Source organism: Lissotriton vulgaris, chromosome 6 (genome assembly GCF_964263255.1).
Source record: "Lissotriton vulgaris chromosome 6, aLisVul1.2, whole genome shotgun sequence".
Taxonomy (NCBI): Eukaryota; Metazoa; Chordata; class Amphibia; order Caudata; family Salamandridae; genus Lissotriton; species Lissotriton vulgaris.
Window position 1 is genome coordinate 774,337,296 of NC_141694.1, and position 16,120 is coordinate 774,353,415.

At 43.8% G+C, this 16,120-nt stretch overlaps 1 protein-coding gene across 1 annotated transcript in view; it reads left to right on the plus strand.

Annotated features, from left to right (window-relative positions):
• Positions 1-16,120, plus strand: part of LOC147707968 (amine sulfotransferase-like) — a 426,437-nt gene that overhangs the window by 20,523 nt on the left and 389,794 nt on the right. The gene's annotated exons all lie outside the window — the stretch shown is intronic.

The following is a 16,120-nucleotide window of genomic DNA, read 5'->3' on the forward strand; positions in this document are numbered from 1 at the left end:
AAAGCATCATGCTGAACAAACCTTGATGGAACAATCCTAATATGTCTAAGCCGTGCACAGCCACATATATTTTCCCATATATGTGCCTGTTTTTGAAGATCAAGATGTCTTCAAAGTATCCCAGTAGTTCTATGCTCCTCCCTACAGGCTCACGGTCTGTCGGATGCAGGGGTCTATTTCCCCATTTCTCCCTGAAAAATGATTCGTTGATCATTGTGATCCTTGCTCCAGAGTCTACCAGAAGCCTCAAATTCTTTTCACCTACACCAATAATTGCATAGGGATCTACACAGTCACTCGGATCACCACTTTTTATGTTGCCTTCATTGACCACTAAAACCATTTCTTTAAGTTCATTGAGACTTTCATCACTTTCACTGCCACTAGTATCCATTACGCATGCAACCTGTTCTGTTTTTTTTATGAGTCTGGCAGATCTTATCGAAATGCCCTAATTTCCACACTTGCGACAAGTAGCGTTCCTTGCCAGACACGGTCTTCCACTTTTTGCATGAGAGGGATATCCACACCTGAAGCAGATGTCAGTTCTTTTGAAAAAATTATTCAGTGGATAATCTTTCTTTTTTCCAAAATTTTTCAAGTGCACAGGGGTGACCACCTAAGCATTTTTACATTCCAACTCCTTGATAGAAGATTGTGAAGTTTCAATGCTCTTCGCTATACGGTGGATTCATCCAGGGATGGATTTTCCAAGGACAACAACTTTTGTCTTATGGTTTTATCTAGGCATTTACTAATGAACTGGTCACAAATTAATTGTTCGCTGAAGTTTCGAACTCGCACTCTGCCACCATTTTCCTCAAGGCAGTAATATACGTGTCCACATCTTCCTCTGTTTTCTCCGCTCTTTTAAAGAACTTATGTCTTGATACCACAACGCTGGGTTGTTTGTCGTATCTCACTTTCAATTTCTTCACAGTGTCTTGGTATTCATCCGTTTCTTCTCCACCTTCACCTACCACATCAGGTAAATGTTTGAGAGTTTCCCTTTCTTCGAACCCCAGCGAGTGGAGTAGTAAGAACCTTTCCCTTTCAGCCCTGAATCTGTGTGCTCCAATTGCACCCAAATAATTTTCAAACGCATCAAACCTTTTCCTCCAAGGCACTGGTGGTTCACCTGGTGTATCCAGAAAAGGAGGTGGAGGATGGATGGACTGCATCATGTTTCCCTTAGTTGGTGGGAATAAAATAGAAGTGAAACTAGCAAAAGATGATTCTCTTTAACTCTTTTTTCCCATTAACCAACATTGAACAGACAAAAGTTGGCTCCTTTAATTTTTCCTAGAGCACTAATATTAATCTGGGCTGGACAGGTCCTTATTCTTTCACCCATGCGCAATATCCATTGAAGACACAAAGGAAATTATTTATTATATGTTTCTCCTTGAGACGTGCTGTGTTTGTTTATATATTTCCCTTGCCAAGGTGCAGTTTGATTTGTGCCCCTGGGGTGTCTTCGTGGGATAAACCTTACACCACCAGAACTCGGCACAGTCCACGGACTACTGCTGGTAGATTCCCCTTTAAGATCAGGGAGGGAGGTTGTTTCCGATCGGGCTCAGAGAGGATCGGCAATGAAGGCTGGACAGATCGTGTAAGATACACGCCCACCGCAGCGCGTCCCTCGACTCCTCACCTCAGCTTCTTCACAACACGGAAGCAAACCAACGGGAAAACAGCTGCCGCTCGCCTCTCACTTCAGCAACGTCGCAGCCGATCACCAAGCAGTTCGTCCCTCATGCAGATCTCCCTTACGTAGCTCCGCTCCTCACACGTTCGAAGCCTGTTTCTTCCTTCGATGTTTCGATGTTTCAAAGGTAATTTTCCTTTGATTGTGAGTTCTCCGTTGGAAAGTAGAATCTCGGAGAACACCCAATATTATTTCTGTATTAAGGTGTTCGTTGTCTCTAATGCCCTACTGTCCTAGAACAGACAGTCTAGTCTGTCATTATTACTGATTGTGGGGGGTTCCATATATTTTCAACTCGGCGCAACCAAAAAAATGTCAGCCCTGCATAGGACCATACACAGACCCACACATACACCAAAGTAATAAAGGAAAAAATGTGTGGCGGAGAGGAAGGCACCTCACGGGCGAACACCCTCGGGGCGATCTGGTAAGATGTTTACCAGAAACTTGGCCCCTTTCTCATCATAGATGGCCATTCCTATTCCAGAATTTGGTGATTAAGTGAGAAAAAAAAAAAAAAGGTAAAGAGAAGGTGCATAGCAAGGAGTTTTAGAGCGTGACTCCTTAAACAAACAAAACAGAGTGAAGGATAAAATCAACAGCCACACCTCTTGAACTACTTTTATTTATGATTAGGGTGTGCGAAGTTGAAATAAAAAGGCTGATAGCTTAAAGTTGCATATCACTACCTGTGACCGACATGTTTCACTGCCCAGAAACCTTTATGGCAGATTCATCAGGGTCAATACTCTGTTACTGCACCCACTTCCAACATCTTTTGAACAGGAAGCCTTATTCAGCTATGCTCCCTGGTACCAGCTGAACAAAAAGTACTCCGCCAAGATTTTATCCTTCACTCTGTTTTGTTTGTTTAAGGAGTCACGCTCTAAAACTCCTTGCTATGCACCTTCTCTTTACCTTTTTTTTTTCCTTTTTTTCTCACTTAATCACCAAATTCTGGAATAGGAATGGCCACCTATGATGAGAAAGGGGCCAAGTTTCTGGTAAACATCTGACCTGATCGCCCCGAGGGTGTTGGCCCGTGAGGTGCCTTCCTCTCCGCCACACATTTTCTCCTTTATTACTTTGGTGTATGTGTGGGTCTGTGTATGGTCCTATGCAGGGCTGACATTTTTTTGGTTGCGCCTAGTTGAAAATATATGGAACCCCCCACAATCAGTAATAATGACAAACTAGACTGTCTGTTCTAGGACAGTAGGGCATTAGAGACAACGAACACCTTAATACAGAAATAATATCGGGTGTACTCCGAGATTCTACTTTCTGAGAATTTAGGCGGATTAGGGTTGCATGCCTGTTAGATAATCACTAACTATAGTCCTGGGTTTTGGGATTTCTTTTGGATTGTATTCAATGAGTGGAGGGCTTTTCCCATTAGTACCCGTAATTTTCCCTCTAAGCTCCTCTTGTTATTGAATGGAAGTTCTCAGTTGGAGCCATCCTCGTCGCCAATTTCGAGTGTAATAACTCGAGCAGTACAACCAAGTAGAATTGTAAAGTCTTTATTGCGGCTCCCACAAGCACGTCTCAACATGGCAGGTTAAGCATAACGATCGCCATGCACCACCAACTGTCACTCGTCTAGCGCGTCAAAACGGACGGCTCGAGACACACTCTATGGGCCTCGCGCCCTGGGCGCGAGGCACGCTAGGCCACTACACAGAGGTTAGCAGTCTAGTGTTTGGGCTCCTTTGACAGCCGAGTCCAGGTGAGGCGCGAGCTTGAGGAAATCTGCGCACTTCACTAACGACTTGACCTGTGAGGAGGCAATTTTCGGAGTTCGTGAAATTTGAGGAGAATAGTTTAAGGAGAGTAGCGCTAGTTTAAAATTTATAGTTTCCACTTATTTGGATAAGAATCTAATTGAGAGAAAATTTGAGTATTTGTTTCAAAAAACGAAACGCAGTAATTCCTTGACGAGAGAAAGTCAGGCAAGGAATCCAAGAGAACGTCAGCAGTCAACAGGCAACCCGAGCAGCAGCTTTCCTGTTAGAAAGTCTTCACACAAGTTTTCCAGTGAGCAGAGGACAGCAAGATGAGCAGCTGCAAAAGAAGCGAACGAAAGACGAAGATAAGTTAGTTACAAGTTATGCATAGTTGGATAAGATTGAAAGCTGAAAACTGAACTGATATTTACGTAATACTTACCTTGAAGAGAGTGCTTAAGATCTTGAACTGTTAATAAGCCTTGAGAACCAGAACCAGTAGAATGTATTAACGCTAAAAGAAAAGATAAGACGACAACGCTTTAGTCAAGGATTATTAAGAAGATAAGGATAAATACAAGATTTAAAAAGAATGGCAAATCAGTAAGTCTAAGTTAAATAGAATAAATATTAGTTGGGTTCAGGAGAGGATAACAAATAAATTAATAACTGTTATTGTGTCCTTGCCCCCATAGGAAAGATTGGCCACTGAATAATATAAGGCATCTAGGAATAAGACGACAATAGCACAGAAAAGAAGTGAGTAAGTAGGAGATAGTGCTAGATAGCCAGAGTGTAGCAAAGAGAAAGTCTGGAAACTAATCTAGGAAATACCATTGTGAATTACAGGAAACAACATAGAAATAAGACAGCTACCCCTAGTGCCAAGAAAAGAAAATAGAAGAGAGGGCAACACTCTTGGAAGCAAAAGGTAGGTGAGGAATAAGAGTAAAGAATAGAATAGAATAAAACAGAGTAGTATAGGCAAGAGTTAATTGTGCTTTATTCCCTTAGGGTTCAATGCCAGTAGCGGTCTGCATGTCAGACTGACGGGAGGAACCCGCCAAGAAAGTCTCTTCTTGTTTATTATTTTATCCAATTTCCCCCTTCTCCCCATGGTAACAGGTTAGAGACTCGTTTACATGAGCTCTGAGTTGTTGCCTAGGTGGATTCGGGAACTAGCATCTCTGTTCCCGTGCAACTACAAAAGGAGTTTTCTCAGAGTCTGACAGCTTCTGCCAGGAGCAGCTTGTGACTTCACGAGGTGGCAGGAATCATTGTATCCTGTCCTGTGGCCCGCCTGCAGTCTCCAAGAGGGGCTAGAACGTCAGTGGGGTCCCAAGGAGGCATTTGGACACTTTTTACATAACACAGCGTCCCACCTGGATATCGCACACTTTGCCCCTATTATCCGGACTATTCGAGCCTTCCTCATTTTTTCTGCCCCCAAAACAGCCCATTCCGATGTACTCTGGGAACTGTAGTACGTGGCTAGGAACTACAGCGGGCGTGGTGACAGGTGACTGGGGGGTGAGGCTCCTTAACCAATGGGAGCACAGCAGGAGGCAATTTTAAAGTGTGGGTGGAATAGAGTCATGTGTGCAGAGGCATCTGAAGAAGGCGCAGAAGCGGCGAAATGCATTATGCCTGTGGTGTCCCAATAAAGGCTTCCAACCTGTCCCCCATGAGGCCTCGTACTTCTCCAGGAATCGGAGCGGTGTGTTTGGGATATATATATATATATATATTACCTACTGGCGATAGCCAGTAGGTATATATAGTTAGGATTTTTTTCCTATGGGACTTTTGAAAATTCTATGTCTAATAACTTTGGCGTTTGTGGACGGAATCGGCTGAAATTTTCAGGAAAATGGCACATTTTGTTTCTGAGCAGCTCCTGAAAATTTGGGGGGGGTTCGTCAAGGGGGGGCCGAGAAAAAAGGGGGGTCCCAAAACGCGTTTTTCCCATGTTAATTTCCATAGGGCGGTTGGACTCACTTTTAGCCCGAACGGCTGAATGGATTTCCACGAAACTTGGCAAAATTGTAGGGACTGGTACCCCGATGTGCCTTTGCTAGGTCTCAATATATGTGCTTCAGTGGATTTTGAGAAATTAACGTTTAAATCAAGATATATATCTGTAACAGCGCTCCGGGCAGCTAACCGGTTCGCGAACTTTTCGCGTATCGGAACTTTGCAAAGCGAAGCTGATTGGCTCTCCGGTGTCTGTCAACATTCTAAACAGTCCGGTGCGGCCGCCATCTTGTCTCTCGGTAGGATCGAGAGACAAGAGGAGGCCAAAACAAAGGGGGAAATGAAGGAAAGGGGGCAAGGTAGACCCCTCCTGACCCCCTAGGATTGATGAGGGGGATATTATAGAGCCACGCCGGGCCCAAAAAAAAAAAAAAAAAAAATCCGATTTTTTCGCCGTAGAGACGCGTCTTGGTTCGCGAACCGGGCAGCTAACCGGGCAGCTAACCGGGAAGCTAACCGGCAGTGTAACCAAAAAAAAAAAAAAAATCTGATTTTTTCGCCGTAGAGACGCGTCTTGGTACGCGAACCGGGCAGCTAACCGGGCAGCTAACCGGGAAGCTAACCGGCAGTGTAACGGGAGTCTGAGGAGAAGCTGATTGGCTGTTATCATTGTAAACAGTCTGGAGCGGCCGCCATCTTGTCTCTCGGTAGGATCGAGAGACAAGAGGTGGAAAAAAAAAAGGTGTAAATGAATGAAAGGTGTAAGGCAGACCCCTCCTGAACCCCTAGGATTGATGAGGGGGCTATTAAAGTTCCCTGGGGGGTGAAAAAAAAAAAATTTGCGATTTTCGCGGTAAAGGTGCTTCCTGGTACGTTAACCGGGCAGCTAACCGGCAGCGTAACGGTAGTCCGACATATTGTGTTTTTTGAACGTTTGTGATATGTGCACGTGTGGATTTTGTCTAATTAAGGTTAAAAAAAAATATATATATTTTTAAGCGTGTTCTGGCGCGCTTACGTTTTGGGTTTGGTTTGCGCTGCAGAGACGATACGTCACGGTTATGCGATGCATCATGAGGCGTCTCACGGGCTACGTGATACGTCACTTAATAAAGAATATATTTTACAGCTATAGATATTAGCTTTTAAAAAAACAATGAAATTCACAGAAAAAACCATAGGTTATAGACCATATATAGTTAGGAATTTGCATTTACAAAACCTTGAAAATTCACTGAAAAAACCATAGGTTATAGACCATATATAGTTAGGGATTAGCATTTAAAAAACCTTATTTTATTTGCACAAAACCATTGAAATTCCATATATAGTTAGTTGCACTAACTATATATCGCGGACCCGCAATCCACTGCTAATGATGTCACATATTACATCATTCATGACATGGTCAGTGACATCACTGATGACATCACTGATGACATCTCAAATGACATCACTGATGACATCACTGATGACAACACCCAGTGACTGTATGTTTCTGTAAAGTTAAAATATGTCTTACATATTGAAGAATGAGTGGATGTATAAGTGTCTGGATGAAGGATTTAGTAGGTGCATGACTGACTGTATGAGAGAATGATTAAATGTGTCTCACTGAGTGCATGGGTTAGTGATTAAAGTGTCTTAATTTGGCAATCAATATTTATGTTCTTCTGTAAACTGCTGCATGTTTAAATCAGTAGCTATATCAGTAACTATATGGGTTATTGAATGGTTGCCCAAGTATTTGTATGGGAGACTGAGTGTGTGTGTGGGTGGCTGGGAGGTGTATAACTCTGTGCATAGATGTGTGAGCGGTTGATTCCCTAGGTGTATGGGTTCAAAAGTGCATGTAGAAACAGCTGTATGGACAGTTGACTGTGTGCATGAGTATATTGGTGAGTGAATGGATATCTCAGTTCTACATGTCAAAGTAAGTACATATGTAAAACACACTCCATGTGAGAGTTGACATATATAAATAACTGAACATAAGAGTCAGTGAATGTGAGAGTGGCTGTATGAATCATTGTGAAGTTGTATCAAGGATTGTATAAGAGAGTAAATATGTGTTAGTATATGTTTGAATAAGTAAGGTGTGTATAACTGTATAGTTAAGGAAATGGAGATGTGATTGACTCTTTGCATGACTGAATAGGTGTGTGAGTAACTCCATGGATGTGTGACAGTCTGTGAGTGCCTGTTTACACTGAGTGTATCAAAGGTTATATTAGAGTCTGAAGATGTATTATCACATAAATGATATCATCAGTGATGTAATCAGTAATGTCAAATGAGATGTCAGTGATGTCATCAGTGATGTCATTTGAGATGTCATCAGTGATGTCATCAGTGATGTCACTGACCATGTCATGAATGATGTAATATGTGACATCATTAGCAGTGGATTGCGGGTCCGCGATATATAGTTAGTGCAACTAACTATATATGGAATTTCAATGGTTTTGTGCAAATAAAATAAGGTTTTTTAAATGCTAATCCCTAACTATATATGGTCTATAACCTATGGTTTTTTCAGTGAATTTTCAAGGTTTTGTAAATGCAAATTCCTAACTATATATGGTCTATAACCTATGGTTTTTTCTGTGAATATATATATATATATATATATATATATACTAAAAAAAAAACATAGGTTTCAGGCCTTATATAGTTAGGTGTTAGCATTTTAAAAACCTTGCAAATTCACTTAAAAAACCATAGGTTTCAGGCCTTATATAGTTAGGAATTAGCATTTGAAAAACCTTTGAAATTGCTCCTATATAGTTAGTTTTACTAACTATATTTCGCGCACCAGCAATCCACTGCTGATGATGTCACATATTACATCATTCAGGACATGGTCAGTGACATCACTGATGACATCACTGATGACATCACTGATGACATCTCATTTGAAATCACTGATGACATCACTGATGACATCATCCAGTGACTGTGTTTTGCTGTAAAGTTTAAATATGTTTTACATATTGAAGAATGAGTCGATGTATAAGTGTCTGTATGAAGGATTTAGTAGGTGCGTGACTGACTGTATGAGTGAGTGATAAAATGTGTCTTACTAAATGCATGGGTTAGTGACTAAACTGTCTGAATGTGTGCATCAGTATGTCTGTTGTTGTGTAAACTGCTGCATGTGTTGATCAGTAGCTATATGAGTGGCTATATGGGTTATTGATTGGTTGCCCAATTATTTGAATGGGAGACTGAGTGTGTGTGTGGGTGGCTGGGAGGTGTGTGACTCTGTGCATAGATGTGTGAGCAGTTGATTCACTAGGTGTATGAGTTCAAGAGTGCATGTGTAAACAGCTATATGGGCGGTTGACTGTGTGCATGAGTGTGTTGGTGAGTGAATGGATATCTCAGTGTTACATGTCCAAGTAAGTACATATGTAAAACACAGTGCATGTGAGAGTTGGCATATATTATTATTATTTTATTATTTAGTATTTTGTAGAGCGCACAGCTACCTCCGACGGAGGTGTCCCGGCGCTGAAGACATTATCTCAGAAGGGACGAGGGGGGAAGGAAAGAGAGGGGGTATTTAGATCTTTAGATCTGGGAGAAGAACCAGGTCTTTAATTTTTTTCGGAAGAGGGGTTCCGAGGTGGTGAATCTTAACTCTGTAGGCAGCTGGTTCCAGAGTTTAGAAGTGACAACGGCAAATGCCCTTCCACCCGTACGTGCAAGGCGGAACCGGGGGGATATCATTAAGCGTAGATGATTGGATCTGAGGTTACGCTGAGACTGTGAGAACCTCAGTCTGCGCCGGAGGTATGCAGGGCCACGGTTATTAAGGGCTCTGAAAGCCAAGGTCAGGGCTTTGAATTGGATCCGCATTTTTATTGGGAGCCAGTGGAGTTTGATAAGGTGGGGTGAGATGGAGTGACAAAAAGGGATATTGTTGATTAACCTGGCCGCTGCATTCTGAAGTCTCTGTAGCTGGTTGATGAGGTAGGTTGGAGCACCTACATACAGGCTATTCGCGCAGTCTAGATGGGAGGTTATCAGGGCATGGACTACTGTTTTTCGGGATTCAAGCGGTAAGTAGGGAATGATTTTTTTTAGCATACGTAACTTCCCAAAGCAGGCGGAAGTCACTTTGCTGATTTGGGCTTTACAGGAAAGAGAAGTGTCGAATTGGAATCCTAGGTTTCGGGCCGCTGGGACCGGCACTGGTGGAGGGTGTAGTTCGGACGGCCACTAGATATTAGGGGGTAAAGGTGATTTTTGATTAAAAAATAAGACTTCAGTCTTATCAGTGTTGAGCTTTAAATTGTTCTCAGACATCCATGAGGCGATCTTTAGCATGCAATGGCGAAAGTTGACAAAAGAATTATCAGCGTGGTCTTTGAAGGAGAACACCAGTTGGGTGTCGTCGGCGTAGAAAGTCACTTTGACTCCACGCGATTTGACAATCTTTGCCAATGGTTTAAGGTACACGTTGAAGAGGAGGGGGCTTAGGGCGGAGCCCTGTGGGACTCCCCAAGTCAGTGGTTTTTTGGCAGAGAGAAAGGATCCCAGCATCACTTGTTGGGTTCTGTTTTTTAAAAATGATTTTACCCACAGGAGGGGGGCCGCCAATCCCTATCTCTTGTAAGCGAGTCATTAGTATGTCGTGCGAGATGGTATCGAATGCAGCGGACAGGTCGAGGAGGACCAACATGGCCTCCTCTCCCCTGTCCGTGCATTCCCTAATTGACTCGGAGACTTCAAGTAGTGCTGACTCGGTACTAAAGTCCGGTCTGAAGCCAGACTGGGTGTCATGAAACAAGGAGTTAGATTCCAGGTAGTCTGATAGTTGTAGTTGAACTGCCTTCTCTAGTACTTTAGCGGGTTTGGGCAGAAGTGAAATCGGACGGTAATTGCTCAGACAAAGAGGGTCCATGCCTACTTTCTTTGGGATAGGGATAAGTAATGCATGTTTCCAGGCAGCAGGGACCACACTGGTAGAAAGGGAGGAGTTTCAGATTTCGAGTAGGGAGTTGATGATTAAGGGGGTAATATCATTCAGGATTAAGGCTGGGGCAGGGTCTAGAGGTGAGCCTGATTTGCAATCCAGAAATAATTTCGTGGCTTGTTCCTTAGTGAGAGGTTGGAATGCTGTAAAGGCAAGATTATAATTCGTATCATGATCTTCAGTACTGACGGTACCGTTTTGACGGATAGTAGCTACAATGTTGATAATTTTCTCTTCAAAAAAATGTGAGAGATTGTCGCACAATGTTTGAGACATGAGGACTGGAGCAGTAAGTGCATTAGGCTGAGTGAAGTCGTTGACTATATTGAAAAGGGTCTTGGTGGAGTTCTTTGCTTTGGCAATGGTGTCAGAGAAGTAAATGCTCATGGAATGGTGTTTGAGTTTGCGAAACTCTTTAAGGCCTTGTCTGTAGAGCCTCTTGGCTACTGGGTCATAATTCTGTCTCCAAAGTCGTTCTAGCTTTTTTCACATGCTTCTTTGTGCCCTGAGTTCTTGTGTGAACCATGGAGCAGAGGATTTTAGTCTGTGGGAGGTGAGAGGACGCAGTGGGGCTATTTTTTCTATTGCAGAAGTAAGGTCATTGTTTAGTGTACATATTGCGGCGTCCAGGTCATCCAGAAGCGGGTTGAGACTAGTGGAATATGTTTGCTCTAAGGCAGTTAGAGAGAGTTTATGCCATTTTCTGCCTTGAGTTCTTATGGCGGATTCTTTTTAAAAAATTTGGGATAGAGAAATCTCAAAAGGTACTAAGTAGTGGTCAGACCATGTCAGGGGTAAAGGGGGGAAGATTTTAAGTTTCTCATGATTTGAGAATATGAGGTCAAGAGTATGTCCAGCGGTATGAGTGGGGCCTGTTACCCTTTGTGATAGATTAAGATTTTGCATTGATTCCAGGAGTTGGGCAGCGCGGTTGCAGCTGTTAACATCCACATGATGGTTGAAATCTCCCAGTACAATAAAGTCAGGGTGTTTGAGGGAGAGATCTGCTGTAGTTGCCAGTAACTCTTGGATGGTAGGTTGGGGAGAGTTAGGGGGGACGTAGGCCAACATCCCGAAGGAGATGGCAGTGGTGGAATCTACAATAGAGAAGTATAGAGCTTCTATAGGTTTGGTGTTTGTTATTTTCCTGGTGGTAATTTTTAGATGACTCCTTAGAATTATTGCTATTCCTCCTCCTGGTTTGGAGCCTTCGCGGCTAAAACCTGTGAATCTGTAACCTGTTGGAATAGCTAGGGCGATGGCAGGGCTGGAGGAGTCTTTGATCCAAGTCTCAGTTAGAAATACTATGTCCCAGGGTGTAGAGGACAGTAGCAGCCAGATGTCATTGGCGTGGCCGGGTAGTGAGCGGCAGTTCACTAGTCCCATAGAGTAGGTTTTGGTGGGGGGGGGAGTGGTGTCAACGGGTTTGCGTGGGCAGGTCCAGATGGGGTGAAGCGAGAAAGAGCAGTTAGGGCATTTGTGTAAGAAGGGGCTGGGTAAGGGAAAGCAGCAGGGCGAGGGGGACGAGCAGGATGTCTTACCTATGTCCAGAAGCTGTGTTTTGGACCAAGTTAGAATCTGGGCAGAAGGAGAACTAACAGCATGGCAGGCCCTAGGCACGGAGCTGGTGCGGACGGGCGCAGACGGGCTTGCCTTAGGCGCGCCCGCTGCGCTCGTCCGCTGCGCGGCCGGGAAGTGCTCATGATTGAAGTGTAGAGGGGCGTGGCCTGGGGAGGACTATACATGAGTGCCAGTGAATGTGCGAGTTGCTGTATGGATCATTGTGTACTTGTATCAGTGATTGTATAAGAGAGTAAGTATGTGTTAGTATATGTTTGAATAAGTAAGGTGTTGTGTGTATAACTGTATTGTTGAGGAAATGGAAGTGTGATTGATTCTTTGCATGACTGACTAGGTGTGTGAGTAACTCCATGGATGAGTGGCAGTGTGCGAGTGTCTGTATAGGTGTATGAGTGCATATGATAGTGTTGTATTGATGAGTGACTGTATGTATGAGTGATTCTATGGGTGAATGAGTGAATGTGTGTGTAGACCTAGGAATCAGTGAGTGCGTATGTAGTAACTGGTATTGGTGTGTCAATGGTTTCAAGAATGGTAGTCTGTATTTATTTATTTATTTATTTATTTATATGTTTCTATAGCGCAAGAATCGAGCCCGAAAGGGTTATCTCCGCGCTTTGACTGCAACAAGTGGCAAAGATACTGTACAGATAGCCAGAGAGTGTAAGAGGGGACAGCCTTTGATTATGTCTCCATAAACAGATTTGTTTTTAACATTTTCCTAAAAGTAAGGTGGTTAGAGGTCTGTCTTAAGCTGAGCGGCAAGTTATTCCACAAGGCCGGCCCCACTGAAGAGAGGGCTCGGCCGCCTTGTCTGTTTTTTTTAATGAAAGGTGGTTTGAGCAGGAGTTGGTTACTTGACCGTAGATCTCGCTCCGGTTTGTAGGGCTGTAATAGTTTAGATAGGTAGTTGGGACCGTTTCCAAATAGACATTTATGTACAGTGCAGCAAATTTTAAATTTAACCCGTTGGCGTATTGGGAGCCAGTGTAGTTCTCTCAACAGGGGTCCAGAAGATGTTCTTGGAGGGGCATTCAGAATCAGTCTTGCCGCCCTGTTCTGGACCACCTGCAGTCGATTGATGGCATCCTCATTGGCTTGTATCAGAAGCCCATTGCAGTAGTCGAGACTACTTATTACAAGGGCTTGTACCAGGGTCTTTCTGTAAGTGTCCGGTAACAGAGGAAAGACTCGCCTGAGTAGTCCAATGGTGTGAAAGCAAGCACCTGCAATTACATTTGCATGTTCTTTTAAGGTTAAGTTTTGGTCCAGTTTCACACCCAGATTTTTGATGGTGGGTTTTGGGGAGGGTACAGGCCCCAAATCTTGGGGCCACCAATCAGGAGACCAGAGCATGCTAGCTTTCCCAAAGAGCATCACTTCTGTCTTCCCGACATTACACTGGAGGTAGTTGGAGGCCATCCAGTTAGATATGGCCCTCATGCCTTCCGCAAAGTTTTCCCTAACATTAGAGTCAGGGGCATGGAAAGGGTAGAGGAGTTGAGTGTCGTCGGCGTACGACACTGGTGTGAATCCGTACTTCCTCACAATCTCAGCAAGGGGGGCTACATACACATTAAATAATGTGGGGCTTAGACATGAGCCCTGTGGCACCCCCTTAGTGAGCGCCCTAGAGATGGAATGGTAGGGGCCCAAGCTGACAGATTGTGAGCGGCCAGAGAGGAAGCTTTCCAACCATGCAAGCGCCTGACCTCTAATGCCCACTCCTTGTAGCCGGTTCAACAGGAACTTATGTGATACAGTATCGAAAGCAGCTGACAGGTCTAACAGCACCAGAATCATCGAGCCTCCTCTATCCTGTGACATCTTGATGTTATCGGTCACGGAGAGGAGTGCAGATTCGGTGCTGTAGTTGGGCCTGAACCCAGATTGGGATTGGTCCAGGCCCCCTGTTGCTTCGATAAAACTGGATAAACGATAAAACTGGAGATCTGGGTGTTGACAAGTTTCTCAGCCAGTTTGGTAAGGAGGGGCAAAAGAGAGATAGGGCGAAGGTTGGAGAGTTCAGTCCAGGGAGAGGTGGTATTTTTACGTATCGGATTCACAATTGCCTCTTTCCACTGTTGCGGGAGTTTGCTTTCTTTGAAAGAATGGTTGAGGATTTTTGTAATAATAGGGCATAATGATCTGCTCAGGCTGTTGGTTAGCCTAGCCGGGAGAAGATCATGAGGAGAGCCAGATTTCATATTTTTCAGAAGCGTAAGTACTTCATTCTCTGTGACTTCTGGAATGACTTTAAAGATCTCTATGGGAGTTTCTTTACATAAGGTAATAGGGTCTTCCGAATTATTAGGGTGTTTGGCCAGGATTTTATTGTAAATGGTGTCAATTTTGTCCTCAAAGAATTGGGAAATATTATTGCACAGCTCTTGAGAGAAAGTGTCGGGACTTTCACATGCCAAAGGGTTAGTAAAAGTCCTGAGAATTTTATATAATTCTCTAGTAGAGTTGGCAGCTTCATCAAGCTGGGACAGCAGGCAAGTTTTTCTTGCCTTTTTAATGTTATTGTAGTAGGTGGATATGGCCTGCTGGTAAAGTTCCTTGCTGGCGGGAGAGTGATTCTTTCTCCATTGTTTTTCCAGCTTCCTACATTTTTGTTTCTCTGTTTTTAGTGAGTCGGAATACCATGTTTCTTTTTTGGTGGTCGGGGGTTTTTTAACAGTCTTTTGCGGGGCTAGAGAATTTATGGTCTCTAGAAGGGAGTTATTTAGTTTGGATAGAGCCGATTCGATGTTATCAGAATCGGAAATAGTTGGCTCATTCCAGGTTTATTCAGAAGAATTTGGTGTAATTTTATGCCATGCTCTTTTGGTAATGCTCAGAGTGGTAGGGGGAGCAGAAGGTTTATCAAGTCGTGAAAAGGAAAATTCCAACATGCTATGGTCAGACCAGCTGATGGATTTAGGTGGGTGACAGTGTATTAAGGGATAGTTGGTAAATATTAAATCCAATGTATGGCCTTTCCTGTGAGTGGGGCCACAATTTCTTAAGTGAAGACCTAAAAGAGCTAGGTCGGCAAGGAGGAGTTTAGTGTCAGGGTCTTCTGCAAAATCCGCATGGAAATTAAAATCTCCGAGAACAATAACATTTTCTTTAGCTCTTAAGTGTGGGGCTAGTATTTCGGTTAAGGCGAGTGAGAAGCCAGCGTTGGGGCCCGGAGGTCGATATACTAGGGCGCCTTTCCAGTGGTCCTTAGTTCTAGTATGAATTTTAAAAATCATTATTTCCATAGTAGGTAAATTAATTTGTTCCACTACCGTAATATGGAGGTTTTCTTTAAAAATGATGGTAATTCCTCCACCAATTTTTATTGGGCGGTCTTGTCTTAAAATGTTATATCCTTGAGGGATACCCAGAGTTATGGATGGAACAGTGTGAGGCTTCAGCCAAGTTTCCGTGAGGAAACATATTTCAGGCTTGTGACTTTGGATAGTATCCCAGATCTCGACATGATGTCGGGGAAAGGATCGAACATTTAAAAGAAAACTTTTCCAGCCGTTCGTTTTTAAGGTGGTCTCGTTATTCCTAGCAGAACCAGTGATAATGCAGTTGGAGGTAGCTTGGAATCTGCATAAGGGACATGAAAACGGGCCCTCGGGAAAAGGCCAGTTATCGCAGGCACACCTCTGTAGTCCCTGAGGTTGGAGTGCTAATAAGGACTGCGGGGTGTACCTGATGCGTGTATCCTTTGTAGTGGCCATAGTAGTGATGGCAGGCAGGGTAGAGTGAGAGGCCCCTGGTCCCGTCCTGTCGCGGACGGGCGCAGACGGGCTTCTCTCTGGCGCGTCTCAGGTGCTTCGCTGCGCGCGACCGCTGCGCGCTTGCTGTGACGAGGGGGCTAAGTACCCTCAGGTGCAGCAACTAGAGCGCTGACCGCTCTGAGAAAGCGGAAGTGACCTGGCTCTGCCTGACCCGCCCTCCGCTCAACGGCACTGGTTGCCAAGTCAGACCTGGGCGGGCAGGACGTGAAATCGAGCCAAAGGTATTTACAAATGCTTTTAATCTCTTTCCACAAAAGCGAGTAGCGCTTTACTAGTGGCTGATGATCTCAAAATACAGCGCTATTAAAATACGAGTAAAAACCATGTATTATATCACATGACAATTTTAAAACATTCGCTGTCT